Source organism: Hyla sarda, chromosome 5, assembly GCF_029499605.1.
Source record: "Hyla sarda isolate aHylSar1 chromosome 5, aHylSar1.hap1, whole genome shotgun sequence".
Taxonomy (NCBI): domain Eukaryota; kingdom Metazoa; phylum Chordata; class Amphibia; order Anura; family Hylidae; genus Hyla; species Hyla sarda.
Genome location: NC_079193.1, coordinates 72,228,498 through 72,244,027, shown reverse-complemented (window position 1 = coordinate 72,244,027; position 15,530 = coordinate 72,228,498). Strand labels below are relative to the sequence as shown.

Sequence of the window (15,530 nt, the reverse complement as noted above, 5' to 3'; positions counted from 1 at the left end):
ATATAAAACTAATAAGTATAAATACCATACTTCAAGAGAATAAAAAACAGACAGGATTAGAAAAATAATAATTTAAAACGTGTTTTTTTTCAATCAATTCATTTAGCCCAAAAGGACATAATGAATTAATATTAAAAATCCAAAAAGATTCCCTGTTAATAAGTTTTTGATATCTGTTGTGTGTCCCTTCTGGGATAGCTTCAATTATCAACACGGACAGACAATGGGGATCGCCGGCAAGAACCATAGTAATGTCTCAAGACAGACACTATGTTGCATAATTTTATTATGAATATTGTGCCTATGTTTATTCATTTGTGTCCTAAGTGTTTGTATCGTTCAACCGATGTATTGTAATCCACATCTACAGGTCACTAGATACACAACAAACATTGTGGAGCAATCAAACTGACTTTTAATGGAAAACGTCTCTCCAGTGGAGAAGGACTTAAAGAATGAATTGTTGCCCTCTTTAATCCACCCACAGCACAAACAACGGGGATGTCCGCAACTGATAGTGCCTGGGCAAATAGCCAATGTATTTAATTTGGCTACTGATTATGCAGTTTTAAGACGGCCCGGGGCTAAATGGCTCCTCAGTGTCCTAGCCCTGCGATATGTAATCGCTGGTTTAGTTGGAATCTTAGCTTTTAATATGGGGTCACTTTGTAGTATTCCCCAATGTTTTTTCAAAATATTTGAAATCGTAGATTCATAGAACTGTTAAGATTAGTAATAAAATTGTATTTTCTTTTTTCATTAGTATTTTTATCCTGGACTTTTGTATTTTTCTCAGTTAGTAGATCACCCTGTTTAAAAGCCTTTGTCTTATTATAGGCTGTTTTTATAAGACCCTTTGGGTAACCCTTTTCTAAAAAATAATTTTTTTAAATGATTGCCTGATCAGTAAAATCAGTATCGAGTGAACAATTTTTTTTCGTTTCCTTCGAAATTGTCCATAATGGATATTTTTAACCCATTTCGGGAAATAACAGCTATCAAAGGATAGGAAACTATTGACATCTACTTGTTTGAAGTGAGTGCGAGTGCAGAAGATATTTTCATCATAATTTTAAAAAATGTCTAAATCCCAAAAAATAATGGACTCCTGAGATATAGTTGGTGAAAACCAAGTCCCAAAAATACAAAAGTACAGGATAAAAATACTAATGAAAAAAGAAAATATAATTTTATTACCGTACTTAGTTTAATAGTTCTATGACTCAGATTTCAAATATTTTGAAAAAACATTGGGGAATACTATGAAGTGACCCCATATTAAAAGCTAAGATTCCAACTAAACCCGCGATTACATATCGCAGGACTAGGACACTGAGGAGCCATTTAGCCCCGGGCTGTCTTAAAACTGCATTATCAGTAGCCAAATAAAATACATTGGCTATTTGCCCAGGTTCTATCAGTTGCGGACATCCCCGTTGTTTGTGCTGTGGGTGGATTACAGAGGGCAACAATTCATTCTTTAAGTCCTTCTCCACTGGAGAGACGTTTTCCATTAAAAGTCAGTTTGATTGCTCCACAATGTTTGTTGTGTATCTAGTGACCTGTAGATGTGGATTACAATACATCGGTCGAACGATACAAACACTTAGGACACGAATGAATAAACATAGGCACAATATTCATAATAAAATTATGCAACATAGTGTCTCAAGACACATTACTATGGTTCATGCCGGTGATCCCCATTGTCTGTCCGTGTTGATAATTGAAGCTATCCCAGAAGGGACACACAACAGATATCAAAAACTTATTAACAGGGAATCTTTTTGTACTTTTAATATTAATTCATTATGGCCTTTTGGGCTAAACGAATTGATTGAAAAAAACACGTTTTAAATTATTATTTTTCTAATCCTGTCTGTTTTTTATTCTCTTGAAGTATTTATACTTGGTATTAGTTTTATATTTTATGCTTGGAATCTTCATCACTATTTATGTATCTATATATTTATTACTATCTTGTAGTACGATGCAAGGTTTTATTGGAGTCCTCGGATTCCTGGTTTTATTGGGGTCCTCCATGTTTTGTGGATTACAATACGTCACATCCGTGTGTGACGTCCAATCTGTTTGTTTGTATAAATCAAGTCTATTGTTTAGTTTTATCATGCCTGATGAAAAAAACGGATGGTTTTGAAACGCGTTGCACTGTTGAAGAATAAAGCACCTTATCCCACAAGTTTCTACTTACCTCCTCTGTGATAGCGCGATCCAGCTTCCTTTTCCTACCTGCTCCTTCCAATTTCCAGTTACTTCACGTCTGCTTGTCAGCGTGGGAAGCCGCTGCAGTCTCCTCCTTACCTCCGCTCCTCCAAGTGTTGTGCCTTTTCTGCACAACTACTATAGGTGAGCAAGTTCCTTATGAGTCTACATCACGGTTGTTACCGCCACCGATACCGCACAGGGAGCGCTCCTTCTCTTTTTCCTCTCTCTGTAATAGAATGTTGATGTGACTGGACGCAAGATTCCTGCCGATTATATTAGGCTGTGACATCACAGGGGTGACTGGCTGTTGATAGGCTGCATGTGACTTAGGGTCATCCTGCCGACCCTTTTTCCCACATTCCCAGGATTTGCCCCATGTCCTCACATGTGGATCCGCCATTTTAGATGCCCTGGAGCCTGGACTGCACTAAATGGAGTCTAATGAAGCGATTCATGCGATTGAGTCACGGGGATATTCTCATTTGTTACAAATTGAACTTTTCCTGAAATTCATGACAAATTCGAATTTGTCAGATTCGATTTGCTCATCCCTATTTACCACCATTGCACTACAAACAAGTTAATAGGCAATGGCAATTTTTTACAGCGAGTAAACCCAAGTCCATTGATAAATAGAATACAGTCTTCTATAAACATGCTGACAGATTGAGAGTGAAACAGTAAGGAATTAGATATTTCCTATAGCACTGGGTTTTATAGTAGTGTTCCTGCTGTCAAAGGGACTGATACTTGTAAGCAATTTTAAAGGATAACTCCAGGATGTACAACTTATCTACTATCCTAAGGGAGGGGTCCGACTGCTGTGGGCTCCCCCGCGATCTCCTGAACGGAGCCCTGGCTCCCTGCATGAAACAAGCATTTTCGGCCACAGCACAAAGCTGCAGACGACATGCCCCCTCCATGCAGTTTTATGGCAGAGCCGTAGATTGCCGAAAGCAGCACTCTGGCTCTGCCATAGAACCCAGCGGTCGGACCCCCCCACGATCTAACACTTATCCATTATCCTTAGGATAGGGGATAAATTGTACATCCCGGAGGTATCCTTTAAGCAATTTTTAAATATGCTTCTGTGATAAAGCCCAAGAATGATGATAAAATGTTAAAAGGATGTATTTATTTTATATGCACAAGGCTTTAAATTCACTATTGTTTAAAAGCAGATTCAATTAGAAAATATTTATTTTTATTTTTTCATTGCATACATTTTTATTTATATTTTTGGGTTTATTTGTTACTACCTCCCATACTCTCCACACAGGAATATTCAAAAAGACAGGGACAGTACTATGAGCAAAGACAAAGTAGGATTGCAACAGGATACACTATACACACAGATACAGTGGTGCCCTAAGGTATATGAACACTTCATATATCAGCTGATGAAAGTGAAATTAGAGTCAGGTGTTTTCAGTCACAGACAGATTAGCCCTGATTTACTAAGAGTGTCGGGTTATTTTCTGTGTGTTATATTTTTCCCACACTATTTCTTCTCACATGTAATTATCAATGTTTCGCACATGTCGGGAAAATTTTGTCGCACGATATTAAATTCTGACGCACGGGGAAAAAAAAGTGTTGCACAGAAAAAATAAAGCGTAAAGCAAATAAATAAAGCAAAGTAACTCTGCACCAGGACGTAACTTAAAATTTATGGTCGTTAAATGGTTAACAAACAAAAAGTGTGTATATATATATATATATATATATATATATATTCCAAAAAAACTAATGAAAAATGTAATATAAAAAGCTACTAAGTAACAGGATTTAAAAAAAAAAAAAAAAAAAAAACAACAACACTTTTTAACAGATTCCCCACACCTCAAGGCAGTCGGGTTTTTCAAGTTCAGCAAATCACAATTTTTCTGGTGGGTTTTTAAATGCAACTGTCGGGTTTTCAGGAAAATGTTGGGAACACACCCCTAATTATGCAAACCATGCCCCTTTAGTCAGGTTAAAAAAATACTCAGAGTAATTGGAAAACCATTGGGTTTTTACTGGTAAAATGTGTCGCACAAAGTGATGCGGACGTGTGACACCTATTGTGTCGCATAACCCGATAAAAAGATTCGGGATCATGTTAGTAAATCAGGGCTATTGTGTATAAATGGAGAACATTTAAAGGCTTTATTGACCTCCCCAGGAGTGGTTGACCAACAAACATCACACCAAGAGAAAAGTGTGTAATAGGTTATTAAAGGGGTACTCCGGCCCTAATACATCTTATCCCCTATCCAAAGAATAGGGGATAAGATGTATGATTGTGGGGGTCCCGCCGCTTGGGACCCCCGCAATCTGTCATTGCGCACCCACATTTGTGAGCTCTCTGCAGCACTGGAGGCTCCAAGTGTGTAGCGTGACGACCACGGGGCCGAGTATCGTGACGTCATGACTCCGCTCCATGTGATGTCACACCCCGCGCCCTCGATGCAAGTCTATGGGAGGAGACGTGATGGCACGCTACACACTCGAAGCCTCCAGCGCTGCGGAGAGTAAGGTGGGTGGGTGCGCAATGACAGATTGCGGGGGTCTCCAGTGGCAGGACCCCCGTGATCATACATCTTATCCCCTATCTTTTGGATAGGGGATAAGATGTATTAGGGCTGGAGTACCCCTTTAAGGAACTCAAGGTAACCTCTCAGTAACTAAAGCCCTTTCTCACATTAGTTAATGTTCATGAGCGTACCATCAGCAGGACACTAAACAACAATGGAATGCATGTCAGGATTGCAATGAAAAAGCCATTGCACTCTACAAAGAACATTGCTGCCCATCTGCAGTTTGCTAAAACTCCCCTCGACAAGTTAGAAGGCTACTGGAATAATGATTTGTGGACAGATATTTGGAAAATACTGCATTTCAGTATTGGTACCCTCTCAGTACCTCCAACCGGATACTCTGCCCCACTCAGTATTGGTGTTTTCTAAGTACCACTTAGTATTGATACCACCTTAGAGGCCATACTAAGTAAGAGTGCCCACTTAGTGTCCCTCAAACAGTAATTGTGGTGACTTTTTATATTTACAGCCTACTCAGTAATGGTGCCCCTTATAGTGCCCCACCACACATTATCCCCTTAACCACGCAGGACGTATATTTACGTCCTGCGTCGGCTCCCGCGATATGAAGCGGGATCGCGCCGCGATCCTGCATCATATCGCGTCGGTCCCGCTGCTCATCAACGGCCGGGACCCGCGGCTAATACTACACATCGCCAATCGCGGCGATGTGCGATATTAACCCTTTAGAAGCAGCGGTCAAAGCTGACCGCCGCTTCGAAAGTGAAAGTGACCCGGCTGCTCAGTCGGGCTGTTCGGGACCGCCGCGGTGAAATCGCGGCGTCCCGAACAGCTGACAGGACACCGGGAGGGCCCTTACCTGCCTCCTCGGTGTCCGATCGGCGAATGACTGCTCCGTGCCTGAGATCCAGGCAGGAGCAGTCAAGCGCCGATAACACTGATCACAGGCGTGTTAATACACACCTGTGATCTGTGTAGAAGATCAGTGTGTGCAGTGTTATAGGTCCCTATGGGACCTATAACACTCCAAAAAAAAAAGTTAAAAAAAAGTTAAAAATAAAAGTAAAAAAAAAATAACACAGTGTAAAAAAAAAAAATAATAAACATATGTGGTATCGCCGCTTGCGTAAATGTCCGAACTATAAAAATATATCATTAATTAAACCGCACGGTCAATGGCGTACGCGCAAAAAAATTCCAAAATCTAAAAGAGCGCATTTTTTGTCACTTAAAAATATACCATTTATACCATTAAAAAATGAATAAAAAGTGATCAAAAAGTCCGATCAAAACAAAAATCATACCGATAAAAACTTCAGATCACGGCACAAAAAATGAGTCCTCATACCGCCCTGTATGTGGAAAAATAAAAAAGTTATAGGGGTCAGAAGATGACATTTTTAAACGTATAAATTTTCCTGCATGTAGTTATTATTTTTTCCAGAAGTGTGACAAAATCAAACCTATATAAGTAGGGAATCATTTTAACCGTATGGACCTTCAGAATAATGATAAGGTGTAATTTTTACCGAAATATGCACTGCGTAGAAACGGAAGCCCCCAAAAGTTACAAAATGGCGTTTTTTCTTCGATTTTGTCGCACAATGATTTTTTTTCCATTTCGTCGTGCATTTTTGGGTAAAATGACTAATGTCACTGCAAAGTAGAATTGGCGACGCAAAAAATAAGCCATAATATGGATATTTAGGTGGAAAATTGAAAGGGTTATGATTTTTAAAAGGTAAGGAGGAAAAAACGAAAGTGCAAAAATGGAAAAACCCTGAGTCCTTAAGGGGGTATTGATGCCCCCCTATAGTGCCCCCCCACTCATTAATGCTCCTCTTACAGTGGGCTCCATACAGTAATGGAGCCCTATATTGTACTCCACTCATTTACAGCATCCTTTTATAATGACTTAACAAATTATGCTATCACTTATTGTGCCCCTATCACTTATTGTGCCCCCCACTCAGTTATGTAGCCCATTTAGGTCCCCCCTATCCTTATAGTGGACTCCATTAATCCCTTAAGGACCCATGACGTACCGGTAAGTCATGAGTCCACCAACAATGGCCGGGACCCGTGGCTAATAGCGCGCAGCACTGATTGTGGTGCTGCGCGCTATTAACCCTTTAGAGGGGGTGTTCAAAGTTGAACGGAACGTCTATAGTGAAAGTAAAAAAATGCCAGTTAGCTCAGGGAGCTGTTCGGGATCGTGGCATCCTGAACAGCTTACATGACAGCCGGAGGGTCCCTACCTGCCTCCATGCTGTCCGATCGCCAAATGACTGCTCAGTGCCTAAGATCCAGGCATGAGCAGCCAAGCGGCAGAATCATCGATCACTGGTTTCCTATGAGAAACAGTGTAAATAAAAATAAAAATAAACATATGTGGTATCGCCGCTTGCGGAAATGTCCAAATTATAAAAATATATCATTAATTAAACCGCATGGTCAATGGCCTATGCGCAAAAAAATTCCAAAGTCCAAAATAGTGCATTTTTGGTCACTTTTTACATCATGAAAAAATGAATAAAAAATGATCTATAAGTCCTATCAATGCAAAAATGGTAGCGCTAAAAATTTCAGATCATGATGCAAAAAATTAGCCCTCATACCGCCCCATACATGGAAAAATAAAAAAGTTATTGGGGTCAGAAGATGAGAATTTTAAATGTATTAATTTTCCTGCATGTAGTTATGATTTTTTCCAGAAGTACGACAATATCCAACCTATATAAGTAGGGTATCATTTTAATTATATGGACCTACAGAATAAAGAGAATGTGTCAATTTTAGCAAAAAATGTACTGCGTAGAAACGGAAGCCCTCAAAAGTTACAAAATGGTGTTTTTTTCTATTTTGTTTCACAATGATTTTTTTCGCGTTTCGCGGTACATTTTCGAGTAAAATGACTGACGTCATTACAAATTAGAATGGGTGCCGCAAATATTAAGCCATCATATGGATTTTTAGGTGCAAAATTGAAAGAGTTATGATTTTTTAAAGGTAAGGAGGAAAAAACGAAAATGCAAAAATGGAAAAACCACGGGTCCTTAAGGGGTTAAGTAATGTTGACTCTTATAGTGCTCCCACTCAGTACTGTTGCCTTTTAAAGTGCCCCTACTCACTTATATTGCTAATTATAGTAAATAGGGTATTCAGTAATGAGCCCCTATATAGTGCCCCTCCAACTGCCTCTTATAGTGACCCGAAATAATAGTCCAACAAATAAGAAATCCTACTTAGGCTGGGTTCACACTACGTTTTCTCCCATACGGGAGCGCATACGGCAGGGGGGAGCTAAAACCTCGCGCTCCCGTATGTCACCGTATGCGCTCCCGTATGTAATTCATTTCAATGAGCCGGCCGGAGTGAAACGTTCGGTCCGGTCGGCTCATTTTTGCGCCATATGCGCTTTTACAATCGGACCTAAAACTGTGGTCAACCACGGTTTTAGGTCCGGTTGTAAAAGCGCATACGGCGCAAAAATGAGCCGACCGGACCGAACGTTTCACTCCGGCCGGCTCATTGAAATGAATGACATACGGGAGCGCATACGGTGACATACGGGAGCGCAAGGTTTTAGCTCCCCTCTGCCGTATGCGCTCCCGTATGGGAGAAAACGTAGTGTGAACCCACCCTTACCTGGCTCTGTTCATGTGACGAACATTGCAGTCTTCTGTTATCAGGCCTGTAGCCTATGAGATGCTGGTACAAGATCCCGTGTGGGTGCAGGGACTTCATAACACCACATAAATCTGTGCAGGGATCCTGTCATGGCATCTGAAAGGCTGCAGGGCTAAAGTGGAGGGCATAGACGCAATTGAAAGTGGCCTTTTCCCTATAACCCTAGGCACTGACTGGCAATATATCACAATCAGCTCTGTTATAGCATAAGATATATCCTATGTCATATGAATCCTTGTCCACTCACACAACAGACATATATACATCTTCCATAGATGTATAGAATAAATCTCATGGAATTATTCATGTTTTAACAAGAGATGAGCTATTGAATTTCTAAACTTTTTTTTTTTTTATTCTCAATGGAGTGACTGGGACCACAATTCCTTGTCCATTGAGGTATTCAAATCTAAAAGCTTGAGGCTATTCCATGAACTCATGAACCGCCAGAAAATTGTACCTGACATAGTTTAGATATGTGAAGCTGACACAACTATCAATCACTTAGTGGATATGCTCCAGATGCTGCCTGCACCGGGATTCTAGCTATAAAAGACTGGGTAGATTTATACATTTTTTTACCACTGCATCTACGGTGAAGGTTGCCAAGAGGAATTGGAAATAGCTTTCGGCTCCCAAAAAAAATAAAAAAAAAAACCTGCATCCGGAGGGAGAGAAGGGAAGCAAAGATTCTGGCAAGGATTCCCCCCACCTGAGAACACCTGCAGCTCTTAAAATCAGTAACATAAGGAACTGTATTCAAACAGGCAAAACCTGGAGGTATTTGTGAAATACTAATCATCTGACAAAAACAGCAACTTTATATGTAAACGTTTTAGTAGATTTTGAATGGCGTTCACACTACAAAAAATTAATAAATAAATATATATATATATATATATATTTTATATATATATAATTTATTCTTTGGTTATATATATATATATATATATATATATATATATGTGTGAATTGCTGCCTAAGATGTGTATTCATCCTTAAAGGGGTACTCCGCTCCTAGACATCTTATCTCCTGTCCAAAGGATAGGGGAAAAGATATCTGATCGCGAGGGTCCCACTGCTGGGGACCCCTGCGATCTTCTTGCTGCACCCTTTGGATAGGGGATAAGATGTATAACTTACACCTGTAAGTTAAAAGATGGGACTTATTTATCCAACACAACCCACAGATGCCAAACAGGGGCGTAGCTAGAAACCACAGGGCCCCGGTGCAAAAATTTGCCCAGGGCCCCCCTATCATCTGACAACCTGCTTCCCCAATCCCAGGTGACCCATTACTCGGCAGCACAAAGATATCAGTGACTACAGCACTGATGGGACACAGTCAGGGGAATATACAACTATATAAGTGACTGACAGGCAGGGCAGGACAGACAAAACATAGGCCCAGGCATTTAAGAATAAGCAGCACATTTTTCTACTGGGTGTCCAACTGCTGGGACCCCCACCTATCACCTTCGTTCCAGTTGCTCTCCAGCTGTTGTAAAACTATAATTCCCATCATGTTTGGAGAGCCTCAGGCATAATGGGAGTTGTAGTTTTGCAACAGATGGAGAGCCATAGATTAGGCTACATCGTCACCCATCATCACTGCAGAACTAACAAGTGACTCCAGCTCTGATGGGACAGTCAGGAGAAAACACAATGATATCAGTGACCTGAGTGACGTCTTCTCTGTTGTCTTTTCTTTTCTTCTCCAACTGGTTCAGATGTCAGGACGACTTCTAGCTCCATCTTCTCTGCAGAGTCTGAGTCATAGGTTCTCACTTTGTCAGTAGATCCTCATCCTCTGTATGAAGATATGAATCATTATTATTCTGCTAAATACTGAACCCCCTGAATATAATACTGCCACACACTGTACCCCTGAATATAATACTGCCACACACTGTGCTCTCTGAATATAATACTGCCACACATTGTATCCCCTGAATATAATACTGCCACACACTGCATCGTCTGAATATAATACTGCCACACACTGCATCCTCTGAATATAATACTATCACACACTGTACCCCCTGAATATAATACTGCCACACACTGTACCCCCTTAATATAATACTGCCAACTACTGTACCCCTTGAATATAATACTGCCACACACTGTACCCCCTGAATATAATACTGCCACCTACTGTACCCTGAATATAATACTGCCACACACTGTACCCCCTGAATATAATACTGCCACACACTGTATCCCCTGAATATATTACTGCCACACACTGTATCCCTGAATATAATACTGCCACACACTGTACCCTCTGAATATAATACTGCCGTATACTGTATCCCCTGAATATAAAACTACCATACACTGTACCTCCTGCATATAATACTGCCACCCACTGTACCCCCTGAATATAATATTGCCACCTACTGTTCCCCTGAATATAAAATTGCCACCTCCTGTTCCCCCTGAATAAAATATTGCCACCTACTGTTACCCCTGAATATAATCCTGCCACACACTGTGCTCTCTGAATATAATACTACCACACACCATACCCTCTGAATATAATACTGCCACACGGTGCCCATGAACGTAATATTGCCACCCACTGTACCCCTGAATATAATACTTCCACACACTGTGCCCCTGAGTATAAACCCTCAAAAATAACCCTGCTATACGCTGTACCCTCTGAATATAACCCTGCCACACACTACCTTCCAAATATAATAATCCCTCCATAATAATAATACTGTTACACACTGTTTCTTCTCAGTTTAGCTGAATCACACCTGTCCTCCTCTAGACCCCTCTGTCCTCCTCCTGGCTCCTCTGTTCCAACCCCCCTTTCCTCCCAGACCCATAAGTCCTTCTACATGCTCCTCTTCCCCCCCTCCCTAGACCACTAAGTCCTCTCCAGGCATCTCTGCCTCCTCCCCAGACACCAGAATTCTTCTCTAGGCTCCCCTGTCAAACTCTCCAGACCCCAAAGTCTGACCCATACCCAATCACCTCCTGTCCCCCCACATTGATGAACAGTATATGTATTTATGTATGATAGATGTGTATGAGACTGGTGTATGCATGGTAGATGTATGGTTATGATATTTGCGTGTATGATAGATGTATGATACATATACACAGCATACACCCATCTATCATACATACACACACCTATCATTCATACGTACATCTATCATACACACATCCATCATACATTCACATACATCATACATCCACACATCATAGATACATCCATCTAGCTTACATACATCTATGATACATACACACATCCATCATACATTCACATACATCATACATCCACACATCATAGATACATCCATCTAGCTTACATACATCTATGATACATACACACATCACAAATACACACACATACACGCACACATCTAGCTTACACACATCTATCAAACATACACTCATCATACAAACACACGCCCGGTGCCTCCTACACCCACCCCGCCCCTCCCACACACACATGCATAATACATACATATACATGCACATCATACACACACATACATTATACATAAACACATATCATACATACACCTGCCGCCTCCAGATCTCCCCGCATAATACAGCTCCACACATCATACATACATCCTTCTACCTTACACACATCTCCACACGTCATACATACATCTTGCTTACACACATCTATCATTCATACGCACCCCATTCATACACACATCATTCATACATCTTACATACAGTATATACACACATCATTCATTAATCATATATACAGTACATACAAACATCATACATACACACGCTGCCTCCCCCACATGCATAAACACATCATATGTAAATTACTTCTATCAAAAAATCTAAATCCTTCCAGTACTTCTCAGCTGCTGTATACTACAGGAAAAGTTCTTTTCTTTTTAAATACATTTTCTGTCTGCCCACAGTGCTTTCTGCTGACACCTCGGTCCATGAAGGAACTGTCCAGAGGAGAAGCAAATCCCCATAGCAAACATCTCCTGGTCTGGACAGTTCCTGACATGGACAGAGGTGTCAGCAGAGAGCACTAAGAACAGACAGAAAAGAAATTAAAAAAGAAAATAACTTTTCCTGTAGTATACAGCAGCTGAGAAGTACTGGAAGGATTTCGATTTTTTAATAGAAGTAATTTACAAATCTGTTTAACTTTCTGGCACCAGTTGATTTAAAATAAACGGTTTTCCGACGGAGTACCCCTTTAACTCTCCATGCCCATCAATGAGCTTTGGGTACTCATAATCCCCTTTCCAGTTCACCAATTGTTCTTTCCAGGGTTTAGTTTTGGTAGATACTAACCATTGCATGCAGGGAACACAAGACATTATGGACATGCTATGGAGAAGTAGCATTGAGAAGTGTTAACGGGAACGTGTCACATTGTACATGCATTCTTATCTACCAACATTGGGGGAGATTTATCAAAACCTGTGCAGAGGAAAACTTGCCCAGTTGCCCATAGCAACCAATCAGATCGCTTCTTTCATTATTATGAAGGCCTGTGAAAAATGAAAGAAGCAATCTGATTGGTTGCTATGGGCAACTGGGCAAGTTTTCCTCTGCACAGGTTTTGATAAAGCTCCCCCATTATGTTATAGAGCAGGAAAAGCTGAGCAGACATATATATATATATATATATATATATATATATATATATATATATATTTGCAGGAAAAAATTCAGGGTATAACTTATAATTTATTAATTTACATCTATGATCTTTCCATGTTTAGGAGTCCAGTGGGTGGTCCTAACATTAAGTGACACTGCCCACTGGACTCCGGAGACCAAAGAATGGAAAGAGGAGGGATTTCAATCAATAGGTTACAAGTTGTACTGAATCTTTTCCTACAAACACAAATATCAATCTGCTCAGCTCTTCCTTGTCACGATGCCGGCTGGCAGGTAGTGGATCCTCTGTGCCAGAGAGGGATTGGCGTGGACCGTGCTAGTGGACCGGTTCTAAGCCACTACTGGTTTTCACCAGAGCCCGCCGCAAAGCGGGATGGTCTTGCTGCGGCGGTAGTGACCAGGTCGTATCCACTAGCAACGGCTCACCTCTCTGGCTGCTGAAGATAGGCGCGGTACAAGGGAGTAGGCAAAAGCAAGGTCGGACGTAGCAGAAGGTCGGGGCAGGCAGCAAGGATCGTAGTCAGGGGCAACGGCAGAAGGTCTGGAAACACTGGCAAGGAACACACAAGGAACGCTTTCACTGGCACTAAGGCAACAAGATCCGGCAAGGGAGTGCAGGGGAAGTGAGGTGATATAGGGAAGTGCACAGGTGAACACACTAATTGGAACCACTGCGCCAATCAGCGGCGCAGTGGCCCTTTAAATCGCAGAGACCCGGCGCGCGCGCGCCCTAGGGAGCGGGGCCGCGCGCCGGGACAGAACAGACGGAGAGCGAGTCAGGTAGGGGAGCCGGGGTGCGCATCGCGAGCGGGCGCTACCCGCATCGCGAATCGCATCCCGGCTGGCAGCGGAATCGCAGCGCCCCGGGTCAGAGGACGTGACCGGAGCGCTGCCGCGGGGAGAGAGAAGCGAGCGCTCCGGGGAGGAGCGGGGACCCGGAGCGCTCGGCGTAACAGTACCCCCCCCCTTGGGTCTCCCCCTCTTCTTAGAGCCTGAGAACCTGAGGAGCAGACTTTTGTCTAGGATGTTGTCCTCAGGTTCCCAGGATCTCTCTTCAGGACCACAACCCTCCCAGTCCACTAAAAAAAAATTATTCCCTCTGACCTTTTTGGCAGCTAAAATTTCTTTGACCGAGAAGATGTCCGAGGAGCCGGAAACAGGAGTGGGAGGAACAGATTTGGGAGAAAAACGATTGAGGATGAGTGGTTTGAGAAGAGAGACGTGAAAGGCATTAGGGATACGAAGAGAGGGAGGAAGAAGAAGTTTATAAGAGACAGGATTAATTTGACACAAAATTTTGAAAGGACCAAGATAGCGTGGTCCCAACTTGTAGCTAGGGACACGGAAGCGGACATATTTAGCGGAGAGCCATACCTTGTCTCCAGGGGAAAAAACGGGGGGAGCTCTTCTTTTCTTATCCGCGAACTTCTTCATGCGTGATGAAGCCTGTAAGAGAGAATTTTGGGTCTCTCTCCATATGATGGAAAGGTCACGAGAAATTTCATCCACAGCGGGCAGACCAGAGGGCAAGGGAGTAGGGAGGGGGGGAAGAGGGTGACGGCCGTACACCACGAAAAATGGGGATTTGGAGGAAGACTCAGAGACCCTGAAGTTATACGAGAATTCGGCCCATGGGAGGAGATCTGCCCAGTCATCCTGGCGGGAAGAAACAAAATGTCGCAAATAATCACCCAAGATCTGGTTAATCCTTTCTACTTGTCCATTGGACTGGGGATGATATGCAGAAGAAAAATTTAATTTAATCTTGAGTTGTTTACAGAGAGCCCTCCAGAATTTAGACACGAATTGGACGCCTCTATCCGAGACAATCTGCGTAGGCAACCCGTGAAGACGAAAAATGTGTACAAAAAATTGTTTAGCCAACTGAGGCGCTGAAGGAAGACCAGGAAGAGGGATGAAATGTGCCATTTTGGAGAATCGATCAACGACCACCCAAATAACAGTGTTGCCACGGGAAGGGGGTAAATCAGTAATAAAATCCATACCAATCAGAGACCAAGGCTGTTCGGGGACAGGCAGAGGATGAAGAAAACCAGCGGGCTTCTGGCGAGGAGTCTTATCCCGGGCACAGATAGTGCAGGCTCGCACAAAGTCCACAACATCCGTCTCCAGAGTCGGCCACCAATAGAAGCGGGAGATGAGTTGCACAGATTTCTTGATACCCGCATGACCTGCGAGATGGGAGGAGTGACCCCATTTGAGGATTCCGAGGCGTTGGCGAGGAGAAACAAAGGTCTTTCCTGGAGGAGTCTGCCTGATGGAGGCAGGAGAAGTGGAGATCAGGCAGTCAGGTGGAATGATGTGTTGCGGAGAGAGTTCAACTTCTGAGGCATCCGAGGAACGAGAGAGAGCATCGGCCCTAATGTTCTTATCGGCAGGACGAAAGTGAATCTCAAAATTAAATCGGGCAAAGAACAGAGA

General features: G+C 42.2%; 1 protein-coding gene across 1 annotated transcript in view; it reads right to left on the bottom strand.

Moving 5' to 3' along the window:
- Positions 1 to 12,842, bottom strand: part of LOC130273230 (xin actin-binding repeat-containing protein 1-like) — a 192,070-nt gene extending 179,228 nt beyond the window's left edge. Inside the window, exons 1-2 of the mRNA XM_056519659.1 lie at positions 12,756 to 12,842; positions 10,136 to 10,266 (exon numbers count right to left, since the gene is read on the bottom strand). The gene's annotated coding sequence lies outside the window, so the exon portion shown is untranslated. The remainder of the gene's footprint in view (positions 1 to 10,135; positions 10,267 to 12,755) is intronic.
- Between the last annotated feature and the right edge of the window lie 2,688 nt (positions 12,843 to 15,530).